The sequence below is a fragment of the Sparus aurata genome, chromosome 5 (genome assembly GCF_900880675.1).
Source record: "Sparus aurata chromosome 5, fSpaAur1.1, whole genome shotgun sequence".
NCBI lineage: Eukaryota > Metazoa > Chordata > Actinopteri > Spariformes > Sparidae > Sparus > Sparus aurata.
Genome location: NC_044191.1, coordinates 23,370,800 through 23,387,658, shown reverse-complemented (window position 1 = coordinate 23,387,658; position 16,859 = coordinate 23,370,800). Strand labels below are relative to the sequence as shown.

General features: G+C 40.8%; 1 protein-coding gene across 1 annotated transcript in view; it reads left to right on the top strand.

Moving 5' to 3' along the window:
- Positions 1-16,859, top strand: part of LOC115581939 (transmembrane protein 132D) — a 267,149-nt gene that overhangs the window by 232,607 nt on the left and 17,683 nt on the right. The gene's annotated exons all lie outside the window — the stretch shown is intronic.

Below are 16,859 nucleotides of genomic sequence, written 5' to 3'. Positions count from 1 at the left end.
AGAGGGGGCTGCAGCCGTCACGACACCCGCCTCCTCCTGCACTCATGCTGCCCACTGGCTTTGACCCACCTATCTCTCTCTCTCTCTCTGTTTCTCTCTCTCTCTCTCTCTCACCCTTACATTTTGGCAGCTGCTGTTGCCATGCATCCATTTTGCGATCCCTCTGGGAGCCATGTTGCTTCCTGGCAGTGCATTAGCGCCCCCCCTGACGAGCACACATGGACAGTTCAGACACCGCGGACAGGACTCCTTCAGATGTGTGTGAGGGTCTGTCCTGCCCCGTGCCTGACCCAGCTCTCTCTTTTGCAGTGTTACAGGGAAAGGAATCTCATTGTTGTCCCTCCGAGATATGCACGGTAACTTTCTGGGTGTATAAGTCTCTGTGCATTATGTTGCAAGAAGACAAAAAAAAAAATGAATGAAACTGGCTATTCTTCTCACAAGCTCCTCTCATTTGCAGCGCTGTTACTTAACTTTAATCATACACGCACTCAAACCTGACAAATCCAGGATTACTAGGATTCCTTTTTGTTTGTAATCAACATATTATAAGATACCTAAAATGTGTCTTTTAAAGATTCTGTTTTGATTTACCTTCAGGAAAGTTCAGTGCAACTGAAAACAACATTTATGGATTCGAGTTGCCCATGGGCCTGAAAATTCGACCTCTCTTGGCAGGGATGAAAGAATTTTTCCGGCCTGACTCCAGCTGAAGCCAGCCTGCCCACTGAACAGGGCCCGGACCTGGCCCCAAGCCCGCAGCCGATATTTAAACATCAAAACACACACCTTCTCTCAATGTGCACACACAGGCACACAGACGTGGTGGTGTGCTGTTCACAGTGTCGTCCGCTGTTATAAAGTACTTGCCTATCCATCATGATGAAGTCACAAGTGAGCCAACTGCTACTTACAGTATCAAGCATTAGTTAGCCAGCATTCACATAAACCTCTGCCCTCGATAAAGCTTTAACAATACCAGTGACCAGATTACCTACAACACATACTGGAGTATAATGTATGATATTCAATGGAAATTTAACTTTGGATCCATTTGTATTGATGGTGCTTGAGTAAAAAGAATTATAAAATTATACATATATGTATATTCATACGGAGTTGCAGACTGAGTAAATGTACTTCGTTGCAGTCCGAGACGAGACAGCAGGCAGCAAAAAACAATGGATGAATTATGTTTAGGATCGCGGCAATACAAGGAACAGGCAAACTCGAACGAGCATCAGGGAAAACGAAACAGATGACTCGACAATGACTGAACAAAAGGCTGGACTTAAATACAAACAAAACTCACAAGGGGATGAGGTGCAGGTGGAGCGAGGCGGGGACACGGATAACCCACTAGAAATAAGGAAGGAGCTGATAGGATGCAAAAACACTGGGAAGAGGGAAGGGCTCATGAAGTAGAGGATGGAAGGCAGGCTGGGGAGGAACTCAGGTAACAGGGCTGGGCTGACTGAACAGATACAAGATGTTCACAGATGTGGAGGGAAAATCAGCCTGGTGAGGAGTACAAGAAAACAAAGAGAAAAGAAAAAGAGAACAATGGAAAAAGAGCAGAAGACACCAGAAAAACCGTGTGTGTGTGTGTGTGTGTGTGTGTTTGCACTGCTTGTAATCTTCTATTCCTCAAACTAAGTGAAACACCTGCATCTCTCTCCTATGGGCCCACTTGTTTGTACTTGCATGCATTCATGCATGGATATATAAAGCGACAAAGTAGATGAAGTAAATCTGATGGAGACGGAGTGAGAGAATGAGAAAATGTGAAAGAGCATAAATTAACGCGACTTCGCGAGTGTTTATATGCCGTCGCAAAAATGAGACACGAGGCCACATGTCTCGTAACACAAGTATGATATTTATTTCAAGATGCTTTTGCGTATGGCTCTTCATCAATAAAACATCAGCATGTTCATTCAGAGACTCAGACAACCTGCTGGACTGTGCTCCTTCCTGTCCTCTCTGCTCTGTAAAACATCAGTCCGTTGATGTCGCTGCTGGCCACTTTTCCAGTTCAGTTCCAGGTTACATGAGAAGCCGGGCGGCCCAGATGTCCTTTTCCCCCAGACATGTCCTCCAGCTCCTCCTGGGGGATCCTGCGGCCGTCTCATGCTGGATGTATAATCTCTCCAGTGTGTTGTGGGTCTGCCCCGGGGTCTCCTCACAGTCGAACGTGCCCGGAATAGCTCCCCAGGGAAGCATCCAGGGGGCATCCCGATCGGATGCCTGAACAGTTTGATGCCGTCTCTGGTTCCTAAATTGCCTCGTTCTCCCTGCCATTTCTCTGTCTGCCTTTCTTTCTCATGTTCGCCACATCCCTCTTATGCACTCAGCCCATTTAAAAGTTCAGACGCAAAAACACAGAGGACAACAGTAACAGAAAAAAAAAGAAGCAAGATAAAGAGAAATACTCTCAATCAACAGCAGCACTGCTGCATTTCCCACTGCACCGCTCTCTCGTTAGCGGCCAGCCGTCTGCTGCCTCTGCAGGGCTATTAACATCAGAAAAGGCCTGGCTGTCGAGCCGCTCTCGGAGAGGTTGAGCGTCTGGCCCATCCAGCATTATACCGCCGGTGTTTACATCCACTTAAGCCTTCTCACTAAATGTTATGAAGCTACGTAGTGTAAAATTGAGAGGGCGAAAAGGGGGCACAGTACAAGCAGGTAATCACCAGGATGACAAGCTCCATGTTGAACAAATAACAAGCTTAACAGACTCGGTCCGCTAAGTCTGCCCTGGATGAAATTGCCTGGAGTACACAACTGTGTGACTGTTGTGTCTCCCGTAATGAGGTTACAAGTACTTGTGTATGACCGATTTTAACAGATATTAAGTAAAGCATAGGGAAAAGCGCTAAGGCAGGTTTTATCTTTGCATAAATGGCAGCATCTATGGCTTCTTCTCAACTCTAATGCCATAGAATCAGCATTTTCACTGCACACAGACAATAAGAGCATCTGTTTAGTTCAGTTTTCATTCATACTATATGTCTCTAACTGGAGCCACCGCAGTCAGCACGTCTCAAATTCAATACCAACTTTTTTAGAAAAATGTATTGGATGGCAAACTTATTCATGCAGAAAATGTTATTGTGGAAGTGTCATGGCTCAAAGTATGCTAACTGAATGACTGCTGTACTTTGGCTCCCTTCCAGGGTAGATTTTTTTATTCATGTATTCATTTTGGGGGCAATCAGAACGAGGGCCTGACAGTATAGTTGGTTATGTGAAAAGCATACCAACAGAAACCGAGCCCTGCAACTTTTTCCTTCACCATCTTTTACAGTTTTATCGGAGCTGTTTGTAAAATCCAACAGATCCAGCCATTTATCACCTAATGTAATCCTTGTTTGTCACTGTTTAACTTCCAGCACAGAAATCTAGTTTTGAAGATGCAATGTCAATCAGAAGAGAAAAAAACTGACTTAGTAAGCTGAATAAACAAACTGACCTTGAAGAACAACGTATTTTCACACTCTTTTACTTTGTTTATATGTGGCGGACCCTGCCATGTTTCCAGCTTAGGAAAAAGTGTTCTGGGGATCATAGTTTCCTCTGAGAACAGCTTGTTCATTCAGTTATGGAAAAAAAATATATTTCTGAGTTTTTTCATTTATATTGTAAATATAAAAGAACATTCTGAGCTTGAATGTCTTCTCCAAAACTACATAGTGCCCCTTTAAATTGACTTTAATAGCCAGTCAGAAACAAGCAAAGAAGCCCAACTCTCAAAGCAAATACAGACACTGAGAAAAGCACACCCTCCACACACACACCTCGGCCACAAAAGGGCCCTACGAATAGACATATTGGGGCCACTGTTGACTTATATCCCTATGCTAATAAGCATACTAATTCACACAGGGCCGGGAACTTTCTGGAAAAAAAATAGATACAAAATCATCACTTCCCTTCAGTGGACACGTACAAAGACACACTTACGCACACAAACACAAACCCACACTGACAAAACCCTCCCACTTTTCTCTAAAGCCCTGTAGACCTCCCTGACAAAGACAGGATAGTCAAAGAGGCTCAAAGTGAAAACGTCTTTGAAGCAAATAGGGATTTTATATAAACTGCGGTTCATTGTCTGATTAGAGCGAGAAGGTAGAGAGGTAAGAAAGAAAATCCTCAGATCGCTGTTGTGTTACGTTGCTATTGACTGACAGATACAGTTATTACACTGACATGAAGTTTAAATACCCATAATGCAGAATATCATCAAGAGAGGAGATGCTGTAACAGGCCCGGTTCTAGACTGCCTTGATTGGGGGGGCAGTAAGAAATGTTGATGGGTCACCAACTGCTACTGTTTTGAGCGCCATAGGGATAACGTTTTTTTGTATGCCTACCAGTCTATGATGCCAACCCAGATGTAAGAATTGCAGATTTGCCATGGTTCCATCGGCAAAGCTCTAACGGGAATTCTTTTTCTGGATTGACGAAGAAAACAAATTCTGTGGCCAACAAATTATTGATGTCAGGCTACTAACATATTTTCTATTTAAATTTGAAGTTACAATGTAATTTGCATTGCATTTTACATTTTAAGCCCACCTCCACCTCCCCGATGTAGGACAACTTTATCAATGCCCAATTACAATTAGTTATCTAATATTAAATGGAATCTAAACCTAAATATTGCGCAACTGGCAGATAGAACTTTTGACGCACGGAAAGAACACACTTTTGAGCCCCAGTGATGCTATAAACAACTGCACCAAAACACGGACATATTAATGCGCAACCCCAATGCATAAAAAAAAACTAAATCATCAGAGCCAGTCGTTCCATAATAAAAATGTCTTGCCATCATTTGTTATCCATGTTTACTTCTTGTAGATGAAGCTGCACTTGATTTTAAAAACAAATAAGTCGGTTTGCAGCATTTTTCACCGTCAGCCTACAGTGCTCTCAGATTTCTCTCTCTCTCTTTTCTCTGCTCCCCCCTTGTGTCTCTTGATGCCTCCATTCATTTTTTTGCTAGCTTCATCTCAGTCAGTTTCCAATTTTCAATCTCCAACTTCCAACAACCACGCATACACGGTCCACTCGATTCAGTCTTGAAATTCCCAGAAGGCATTGCTTCAATTTTAACTTTTGCAAACAAATAATCAAATAACAAAATGGAGGTAGATTTGTATTATTTCAAACCATGCACATCTGAATAAGAAATTCACTACAAAACAACGCAGACTGATGTAAAAGTTTGTGACTGTAGAAGGTAACCATGAGTGTGATACAGAGACTTGTATTTGGTATATAAATAGTGATCAAATTGATTTTTCAACAGCTGTGAAGGAATTGAAGAAACTAAATTGTAATTAAGCCTTTAAATAACGCTAGACAGAGAACAGAGTTATAATCGGCCGGCCCATAAGGGCTTGCGGTTCCTCTGGCATCAGCCAATGTTAAAGATTGTCACATACATTTTGCCCCACCACCAAATTTCCCAAATTCATCGTGGTAGATATGAAGGGAGGTTGGGAAATTTGGTGGTGGGGCAAAATCTAAGTTTCTTTATAATCTGTGACAAAGCAATTTTGTAAACAGCGCTATAAAAACAAATAAATAAATCTTGTCTGATTGGTTGATGCTATATTATTGTGCACCACTTTCTCGTGCTTTGGAAAGTCGTGTGTGCCTGCGTGGGTTCCCTGTTTCTCCCTGCCAGATGCCAGCAGCCTCAGAGTAGCCGCTGTCGGAGGCTCTGGCCCCAGGAAGTAACGTTAAACAGTGGCCGGCGGCGCTAACCTGAATTTACAGGTCATGGAGTCCCCTCTCACTAACGTGTGTTGTTTAATCCTGTCGGCGGGGGTGGGTGAGGCTCGTGTGACGCTTCCCATGCCGCGGAGCGGGACAGAGACAAACTCGGCAGCAGCCGCCGATGGGACTAGGCTACTACTAGCAGTTGCTAGCCGACATGCTAACAACTAACAAGCCTGGAGTGCCCGTAGTATCTAATGTGATGCTAACTGAGAGTAGCTGCTACTGACTGTATGCACGGTACAAGAGAGAGAGAGAGACACCGGCTCTGTTGGCAGAAGAGCCGAGGACTGTGATTACTCTGAGCAGCATTTATGGGAATACGTTACAATATTATATATTTGATTTTTTTTTTTTTTTTTTTTTTTCTCGAAGCAGGGTCGGTTTGGTGGGGCAGCCGAAGCATTTGGGGGGGCATTGCCCCCCCGTGCCCATGCCTAGAACCGGGCCCGTGCTGTAATGAAAACTGGCTTCTGGAAGTAACAACATTGGTTAAATGCCCTGGACACAAATGTGCTTTGTGGTTTCAAAGTTTGTTTGTTTTTGTTTTTTTGTCAACCAGTCAACTTACACACTTATGTCATTCTCTTCATCTATGTCCACCTATCTCTATCTCCTTATCTCCCATCTCTGCAGGAATGTTCCCATCCAACAGTCCACTGAATTACATGTCTTTCAAAAGCCTCTCAGATGTCTCGCTCTAAGCTTTTGTAGTCTGCGTTCATTTAATCTAATGATTACGACTGAGGACGCTATCATTCTGTGGTCTCAGCTAATGGTAAAATAATTACACAATTAGTTTGAAGTACCCAAAATGTTATTACATATGTGATTGGCTCCATGGGAGCAACAAAACCTCCGCAGTGCTTAGCAGTTGTTAAAAGAAACATGAAGGTACAGTGTGTAAGATTTAGTGGCATCTGGCGCTGTGGTTGCAGTTTTCGGCCAACTGAATACCCCTCTCCTCACCTCCCAATATGGTGGCTACTGAAAATATGAAAAACGTAAAGGGCCCTGTCTATAGCCAGTGTTTGGTTTGTCCGCTCTGGGCTAGGGTAGAAAAATGGTGGGTTAACATAATGGATTCTGTGGAAAAGGCTCATACTAAAGCTGAATGACACACTACAGGATGTCAAATTTTAACCTTTGCGACTTAGCAACTAACAGTGCTGGTTTCAGGCAACCAAGACCCTAATAGTTTCGTAACATCAACCAACTGTAGTTGGCCATAATGTTTTCCTCAACAAGTCATTGTTGTGCCTTTGACGGCAGGGCTGTTGCAAAGGAAGAAAAAAACGACATGTACTTTATCACTAACAAATAATGCTGTCCTGTCGAAAATCATGTTAGATCAGAAAATGTTTCAATGTGTTGCACTAGAGGGCAGTAACAAATAACACATTTTGCCATTCAAAGGTCCAATTCGTAAGAATTCCCAAAGCATCAGCACATGACGAGTTGAGAATGAGACTCAAAAATCAACTGTCTTACGAATAGGACCTCTAATATGGAGGACTTGTTGATCATCAGAGACTGTAACACCTACAGCATTTGTTAAATGACAGAGTGATTTACAAGACTGTTTAGTCATAACTGTAAACCTAATGGCATTACTCCTTCCAAGACTCGAGCCCCCCATAAATACACATGCTCGTTATTTATTACCAAATGTGTCTGCATTGTTATATCAAGCTGAATTTATTTGCCAACACTGTGGCTGTCGATTCCAAATACGGCATTTAAGACTTTACCAAATGATACCAGCACCACCATCTTTATTAAATCCCCCAAAAATAAAAATACCACCCACTAAAATGGAAAGTCATCATTTATCTCGTCTTCTGTTTCACCCTCTGGCTGTTTTCTCTCTTTAACTTCTCATAACTCTTCTCATTCTTTTTATTCCATTACTGTATTTATTTCTATATTTACCCATTCACTTCTATCTCCGTGTCTGTCTCTCTCTCTCTTTTTCTCTGTCTCTTGATTAGACAGTTTTATTGTGGAGAAAAGCAGAGTGCAAATGGCCATTAGAGAGCATTTTACTCGTCCCTTTTCCAAATTCGAAATGACAGGCCCAGTGATATGCCACTAACTTGAGAGCGTGTGCTTGTGCGTGTGTGTGATAGAGTTTTTGTGCGTGGTTGCACCTTCAAACTGCTCCCTACATGAGCTGTCTATTATCCGAGCCAAACCAGAATAATATATGGGGCTACAGGCTGCTAATGGGTGCTTGTGTGTGTGTGTGTGTGTGTGTGTGAGTGTGTGTGGTGCACACAAAGAAAACATAGCCAGGTACCTAAAGCCATATGAAACTATGTGCAGAGGCGATTGGCCTAGTGTGGGTTTCCTTAAATGATGGACAGGTGGGAAGTCTAATCCCATCAGAGAGTTGGTTAGTCTGTCCCTCAGGGCCCGCCCCTGTCTACCGAGTGGGCCCTGATTGGATGATATGATTCTTAAAGTCAGATGGATTGGATTGCCCGAGGCAGGGAACAAGTGGAATGGGCAGAGGGAGAAGGAGCGAAACACACAGAGAAAAAGATTGCGAGCTGAAACCTGAGAGTGAGAGAGATGGATGGTTTGCGTTGCAGGGAGAAAATATACATCTGAGAGAGGCTAATAGGGAAAATCCGAGACAAGAAGAGATAGAGGGAAGACAGAGGGAGAAGTAACTGTAAATTCAGACAGATCACTTAGCTTGAAGGGAGATAAATATGGATTTAAATAAATGACTCTTGCTTGGGGATATCACCGGGAAATGGGGTTGAGTGGGTGGTTGAGTTTTTTGGTACTTCTGAGTAGGTTTTCGAGAAAAGGGAAGGGGAGTGGAGTGGAAAAGGGACGTTATAAAATGAAAGTTAATTCCGTAGTCTGACTATTAGTTCTTGCAGCATTGCATTAAACAAGCAGAATTCTTTCATAAGATGATGCAGAGGTGCACTATGCTCACTCACAACTTCATGGTCAAGTGCAACAATACAGGCTTAGTTTTGTTGTTTAACTTAAAGACATAATATGTACGAATTCAGCATTACACTGTTTGAAAATGAAAAGACCTTTTGTTGAGTCATGTACGTGCATTGTGTAGTAAAATTCAGGACAACTCTCAGTGAATTCAGTAGCCTACACACCAGAGGCTGGTACTTTCCTCCCTGCAATGTTGTTCATGACATAAAGTACATTTCCCATCCAGCTTCGGCTGGCAGTCAACATCATAGAACATAAAACACTTGAAAAATGGAGGTCGGCACCTTGGATTGCTGCTGAGGTCAGGTTGATAAACAGGAGTGAAGATAAATCCATTTTTTTAATCCTATAAATTTGATAGTAATCTCTGAGCTCTTCTCCTGTGGGTAAACAGTTCCAAATCAGAGCAGGATCAGGACTGACTCCCAATGTTTATTCTACAGAGTGTCAGGCTTTCAGACTCTCTTACTTTTTTCTTGAATAAGAGCCTCATTCAAAAGCAGAACATCAGGTCACAGAGTCGAATACTGTGGACTGGCAGAAGGCCTGCTGGATTTATAAAAGCATAACTTGATATCCATGATGAAATTCTTTGTGTGTATCCATATCTTCATCTATGAAAACAACATGCATCAAGTGGGACAGGGAAGCACTACTGGTCTGTCACCTGACATCCTTGACAACCTGTTCCTCACAGTCCGAAAAAAGGAGTGATGTGAGGTTACATTAGTTCAGTTCATTATTTTTTTAATATGACAAATATCTGGTGGCAACTGTGGAGCAAATAAACTATTATAATGTGACACGAGCCGCAGGTGCTTTCTAGAACCGTAAGGGTCGTTGCTTTTAAGGTCTGTGTCGAAAGAATAAGCAGAGTTTCCTTTGGGGGACGGCGCCAAAACGGCAGCAGGTGGTTTGACAAGTGCACAGTGAGAAGTGGGATTGTTACAAGGGTTGCGTTGTTCATGCACATCATATCGAGGCGTGAGCATCAATTAACCTCTACACAAAAAGGCGAGAATAAAACATGTCATTTTCTCTGAAACAAGCTGTAGGTCTGAGGGTCAGAGGTTCATGCATGCATAATGTCACATTCTAACCGTAGGCAGATCATTATAAGTCATGTACTCGTAGTAACCGTTTTCAGAGGAATAAAATAGTAGAAAAACTGTTACTCTGACTAAAGGTATCTGAGCATAATGTTGCGCAGCAGGAAATGTTTTTGGCTAATAGTGTGTTTGTATATAATGATGGGAAAGGATAATAGCTTTACACACACACACACAAAAATCACTGTCTCGTTTTTAAATATGAAAGACTGCGACATTTCTCATCGAACAAATAAAAACAGCTTTAATACCATGTGCATGTTCCTCACATAGCATCTCTGCACCATTGTTTGTGTGTGTCCCACCTTTGCATAAAAATGTGAATAGGATTCAGCTGGTACTTTCTACCACCACAAACTGAAGTCGAGCCCCAAGTCTTTTTGTTTTTGCTTGAAATGCTGCTTAGGAGTTCGGAAAAGTTGTCATCAATTGTCTGTTTGTACACTTGTTGTGGTGCCGCTTGTGGAATCTGATGAAGGCAACGGCAGTTTTTTGTTTATCTGGCCTCTCTGTTTTCAACAAGTCCTAACTGCTGAAATCCACACTTTTACTTTCTTTTGGACATTTTTTCTCTCTCTCTGCTTTTCCTTTGCTCTTCTCTCGCCTCCCTCTGTCTCTTCAATTTTTTGCTCGCTTTGCTTTACCTCCTGTTCCTGCTCCTGTCTGTCGTGCTCTCTCTCCCTCTTTTTTCTGTGTGTCTTGCTCAGAAACGGTAGAGATTAAATCCATTCTTCAGTGTCCTTAAAGCTCCAGCTCAGCTGTTTACTTGCAAAAACACCAATGCACTTGCTCTAAATCTGTGTGTGTGTGTTTGTTTCTCTTAGGTTTTGAATAAACACACATCAAAACAGAAATTGAGGGTCTTGTAGTAATTATGGTCCACTTAAAATATTGATATCTAACTCTAACTCTCTCAATTTTATGCTATCAAATAGTAAACACTCAAAGGATAGTTTATGAACTTTAGAACTTTCCTTATCTTTAAATTTTAAGGGTAAAATCGCGTTTATTATTTCAGGAGACTCACGAGGCTTGTTTTAACCACTATCATATAAAGCTTTTTGAAGTTAAAAAAAAGCTTAATGTGACGTTTGTGTCCTGCTGCCTCCAAACCGAATGTGACTCTCGTATTTAGACGTTGTTCCAGACTCCGCGGGGACAAACCTAATGTCAAAGTTGTTAATGTTAAAGTTTCTGTTTTTTCCTGTTAGTTTTTTTCTCTCCGGCAAACATTAAAATTTAATCTACAGTTATACCCTCCGTGACAGAAACAGAGCAAACAGACGAAATATGAAGCCATTTATCTTGAAAAGTTAATTCACTGATATGGGTTGCATTGTATATTAAACGCACAGGCAGATCTCCCTCAATGTCAATTCCTGCAGCAACAACAATCTTCGGATAGCACGAAAACACTGATGGGGACACTGACGGGGACCTGCATCGTGCATACTTTAACTTTTGATACTTTAAGTACATTTTGTTCCCTGTATTTTTGTACTTTCACTTATACCTGACTTTTTCTTTTAATGGAGTGTTTTTATAGTGTGGTATTTCTACTTTTACATAAATAAAGCATCTAAATACTTTCTCCACCACTGGTCCCCAGCTGATGTTTGCGTTGTGAGTGTGTGATGTAGTATTCATGCATTAATTCTTTGTGTGTGTCGCCATTTCCACATCATGTGTCTGGCAGCTCTCGTGAATCTGTTTTGGCACTTTGCTCCGCAGCTCTGTGCCATGTGGAAACACACACACACACACACACACACACAGATAATACAGCAAAGAGAATCAACTAGAAGTTTAAAGAGAATTTAAATGGAACAAAAAAGGGAAGGGGGAAAGGAAATGAGAATTAAAAATGAAACAGACAATGCAACTCAAAACTGCAAGGATAGAAAAAAAATGCCGTTGATATTTTTAAACACAAGAGCAACTTTCTGTCTCAGCACAAATTGATGGGTGACAAAGATGGGTGGTTAAAGCATCATATAACTCAGCCCTTTTTACCCTTTATCAATGCAATTTTTCCCACTATCTGAAGCAGCTGTCAGGTAGCATCAATTCCTTGATGCTTTTGTTTTCAAACCTGCAATAACAGGCTCATGACTACTTGGGGCAACAGTCATAAGCTGTGATCACTAAGCTGACATATTATCACCTTCGAATTTTTATGGCAACCTTGTCAGCAAACATTCAAAAAGTGTCTTAGGCAGATACAGGAAGATTAGCATTCTTCCATGTTTAATGGAAGTCCATCTATCATTGTTTTGGTCTCTACTAACGCCTGAGCAACATACATTTCTGGATACGGTTTAGCACAAACGATAGGTGCATCTTTCCATTGCAGCTTAACTTCACTGATTATTTAAATTTCATGACACACAGACAGGATCAGTCAGGATTTCATGTCGATATATGTTCTGTGTTGTTCTACACATCCGGTCACACACACACACACACAGCTCAGGATCTTACAGGAAAATAGTTTGGAGTAAAACAGCCAACATTCAGATAAATCCTAACCTCCATCAGAGCTGTCTGAAAATAATCATTTGAAAAGACAAATTTAGTTTCCTCTGTTCTGTCAAGTTTATTATTATAGTTTTAAGTTTTGCCACAATTTTTGATTCAGGTGATACTGCATGCATGGAAAGTTGTAAACTTCCTGAAAGCAGCCTCTCTATTCATTCAGGCTAAGTGTATGCGTTGTGAACCCGTCTCCCCTTTAAAGAGCCAGAAAAATACCTCACCTTTGACTTTAGGCCAGCTTTTTGTTTCATCTATGGCACAGTTGCTTTTTAGCTCAAAATTTCAAGACTTTATCAGTGCGCCCAACCACACCTTATTTGAAGACATGCTGATGGGGGCAACATGGGCATAACTACATTTAGTATTTACACAACACCATCACTGGGCATATAAAAAATTATGATAGGGCCCCATGAGTTTTTAAATCACTTCATTATCCTGCATACATTTTTGTATATGTACTTACAGTTAAAATTAATTCATTTGAATTAAATGATCACTTTGTAAACTCAGATCTCCTATAAATATGAACTGAAAAGTTACAAGGGTATTTCTGCAAACGCTTCAAATTTTGGCAAAAAGAACTAAAACTTGGGGTGTTCAGTCATATCGCAAAAGTAATTCAGCAAACCTGTGGCCAAAATTACAGACATGGACAATGGCTATAGTCGTAGCTCAAGCAGAACCATTGTGCATTCTGCTGTCTTACACCTTCATTGGAAACATGAACCCTCCACAGTAACCAAGTGCAGTTTTCACACTGATTTACACCTGGAATATAAAAATGATTTGGAGAAATAGTTCCAGGCACCAACAGTCTAACATCCCTTTGATGTTAACAAGCGGTAAATCAGGTTTCAGAGAGAGAGGAAGATGAAGAGGGTGACTGTGTGATGGGGAGGGAGGGCAAGGCGGAGACAAAAGAAAAAGAGAGGGTCAAGAGAGGAGAATGGTGGATGTTGGGGTAGATTTAAAGAAGTTAAAGGAAGAGAAGAAAAAGAAATTGAAAAGAGGAAGCAGAGAGGAGAAGGGTTGGGCACCTCTCCTTTTATGTTCGGGGAGCAGAGGCAGGGGGAGAAGGCAAAATTGAAAGAAATTAAAAGGTGAGAGGAGAAAGAGAGGAAATGGTTTAGCTCTGATGTACAAAATGTTAACCACTTCTGAGATGAAAGAGTTTCATGAGGAGAGCCAGCAAAAAAATGTCACGACACTAAAAGTGTGCAGTCCTGAATGTGCTTGTTTGTGTTAATCAGAGAAAGTGTGAACAGACCCCCAAGCCCAAAAGTAATAAACCAGAACCTGACATATTTGGTATGATTACCAATTAGTTGGTGGGTGTTGAAGATGTCCTGCTATTAGTTCTGTTTCCATTTCCGTCACGTCCTTAGAAAAGATATCTGGATCTCATCACCTCACAAAAGTCCCCCCAGAGTGCATGACACAGGTTAAAGCTCTTGTTGGAAAGATAGTGGATTTATGACTGTAATTCCCAACTTGTCATATACTGGCGCTTATGAACGTGGGGGCCGACTCAACATACAATCCCAAAGCTTCAGTATTTGGCAAAAATGGGAAACCCAAAGTGTCAGCATCAATTTCTTACCGACAGGAGCTTAACTGGCGAAAAAAAGTTTAAATTCCTCTTGGGAAGGGTTGAGAAGTGAGCAAAACAAATATACTGTTCTTTCACAAAATTCAAGACAAGTGAGACACCTTGTCTGGTCAGCGGCGTGCTACGAATGTGTATGACTAGATAAATATGAAATAGGATGTTGTTGAAAAAGAGCACAGACATCAGGGGAGGTTTCCTCCTGCAAATCATTGTTAAAAGCAAATACACACATATCAAAACAGACTAATGCAATGAATTTGCATCAGGACCGAACGGGAAGGAAGGGCTCAACAACCTCTTTGTCCGCAAAAATCTTCAGGTTTTGCAAACAGAAAATTAAATGAGGTTGAAAAACATTAAAAGGTGAGACACACAGACAGCGCGAGTCAGAGGAGAAAGTCAGACACGGAGGAGTGCGTGTTAAATGTAAGGCGGGGAGTGAAATAGGACAGGCTCGGGAGAAAGAATGAGGTGCGCAGGATAAGTGGACTGATAGCGTGTCTGATGTCTGATAGCTTGGAGAGATGAAAGAAGGGTGTGGAAGATAAAAAGGGAATAAAACTGAGCGAGGGTGGAGGGATGATAAGTGTAGGGTAAAGAAAAAGGAGAGGGAGGAGAAGTTATAACAGGGAACGTCTGTGGGAATTAAAAACAAAGAATCAGAAATAATGAGGGGGTGGGACAAAGAAGGAACATAATGACAGTAAATATTTGCGGCACATTTGTCGCAATCATGATTGTTTTAGTTTTTTAAGCTCTCAACTGCAGATGACCCTGTCAGAGAAAAGTTACATTTTGTACTTCCCATTTCTTTTAAAACACTTGGAAATGAATTTAATAAAACTGGGATGAAAGACTTATGGAACGTGTTGCTTGGTTTCACTGTGGAACAAGACTTAATATGATGCAGCACATACATTACTGAATATCTAAAACATCACCTTTACAAACCATAACAATATGCCCCACACTGGGTTATGATCAGTTTTCATGTCGCATGAATCCACTGCTGGTGAAACACGTGGGATGATTCGTCCAAAAAAATGTCATCTCAATCAGTCACACGGTCAGACAAGCAAGAAGGGGGGAAAATGAGAGTGACTAAAATCCTGGCTTTTCTGTTGTTCTGCCTGTCAGATCATCTGTTAGGGTGCTGTCCACTTTTTGAAACACAACCATAATAATCCTGTTGTCTACAATCATTTTTTTGTTTTTTTGTTTTTTTTGTACTTCAGTTTCAATTGAATTTGAATAACACATTCCTAAAACTAGATATCTGCATTTACATAATTATGGAAACAGGAAAACATGTAGTAGTGCTTTTAAGGACAAGATGTAACTTCTGTCTGATTGATAAATTAGTCATTTTCCCCAGAGAGGTAAACATATACTTATACATATAAACATAAACAGAGTCTATTTTTTTCGGTAATAACAAATCCAATGTTTTGTGTAGAAACAGAATGATTGGGCTATTGTGAAGACGCAATTGAGATAATGAATTCAGTTGAGTAGACACCATATGCATGAACTATGAAAATCCCTATCTATTCTGGGGAACTCACCATTTATTCTCAAGGGTAGTGTGACATCGACAGTGTGAGATATGTGAAGTATTCTGGCTCAGTATTAATACAAGTATTGAGTAAAAGGATTAAATATTGTAAACAAAATCTATTAAAGCTCTGCAGTGAGAGCTCCTGTGACTGACATATAATAGTATTTTACATGATTTTGTTTGATGATACAGTGATTGAGCAATGTGTAAGCAATATCGGGCCTCTCCTAAGGGTCATCAGATAACTGTACGGGGTCATGATGTGATTCATTGGCTAGAAAAGGAAAACAAACTGAGAACTTGGGTAAATGTTCCTAGAAACTCTCCACCTTTGCAGATAATGTTATCAGAGCTGGGGCTAACTCATGTTAAAGATAAGTGTAAAATGAATCCATTAGTCTGTATTAATTAGCAGAAGTGGTAATAACAAGCCATTGTTTTACAAGTCAAACGCAAGACTTCAGTCCCAAGTCTAACTTTGATCTGCTCTTTAACCAGTGCAATTCCATTTTACCAACAGAATCAACCATTTTAACAACAGAATCAATTGGAATGTTAAATAAAGTTGTAGTAGACCCTCACATTTTGCATACTGCAGCATCTTTTCTGTTCTGTTTCTGTCACAAATTAAATTATATTTTTTATAATTTTTCCAACTTAAGCTCTTCAATGTATGATTAAGTGTTAATGTTTTATGGGGTCGACTCAAAGTATCGATTCTCAAATACCAAACTCTATCCTCTTGGGGCTCGGTTGAAGGTATTCACTATTTGCAGGTCAAAAGGCTCAAGTCTAATTAAAGTCACGAGTCTTTGGTGTTAAAGTCCAAGTTGAGTTGAGTCTTTTTTTTGTCAAGTCTGAAGCTATTGAAATTGTTACCAACTCCAGCTTGTGTGACTGAAGTTCGCAGAACCATTAATTACTGAAAATAATGACACCATGGTTAAGATAACTGATTGTCTCTAATGTACAGTATGTAAATGTTGTTAAATGTGAGATTATATTATCCATAATTTGTCTCAGAGAGAGAGAGAGAGAGAATGTTTCTTTATGCTCCCCAGCCCTCTCCATCTTTATGAAAAGATCTTCCCTTAAATCCATTGGCACCCTCTTTAAAGTGCAGTGCAAAGGTTGCCAGTTTTCTTGTGGGTGTTCTCTGGTAATTATACAAATGTCTTTAAAATCATGTGATTCACTGATTTTAGAATGTTGCACATTTAATACATTGCTTCAGATTGCTGGGGGGTGACAGTAGCCGAATATTCCAAAGCCTGAAATGCCACCA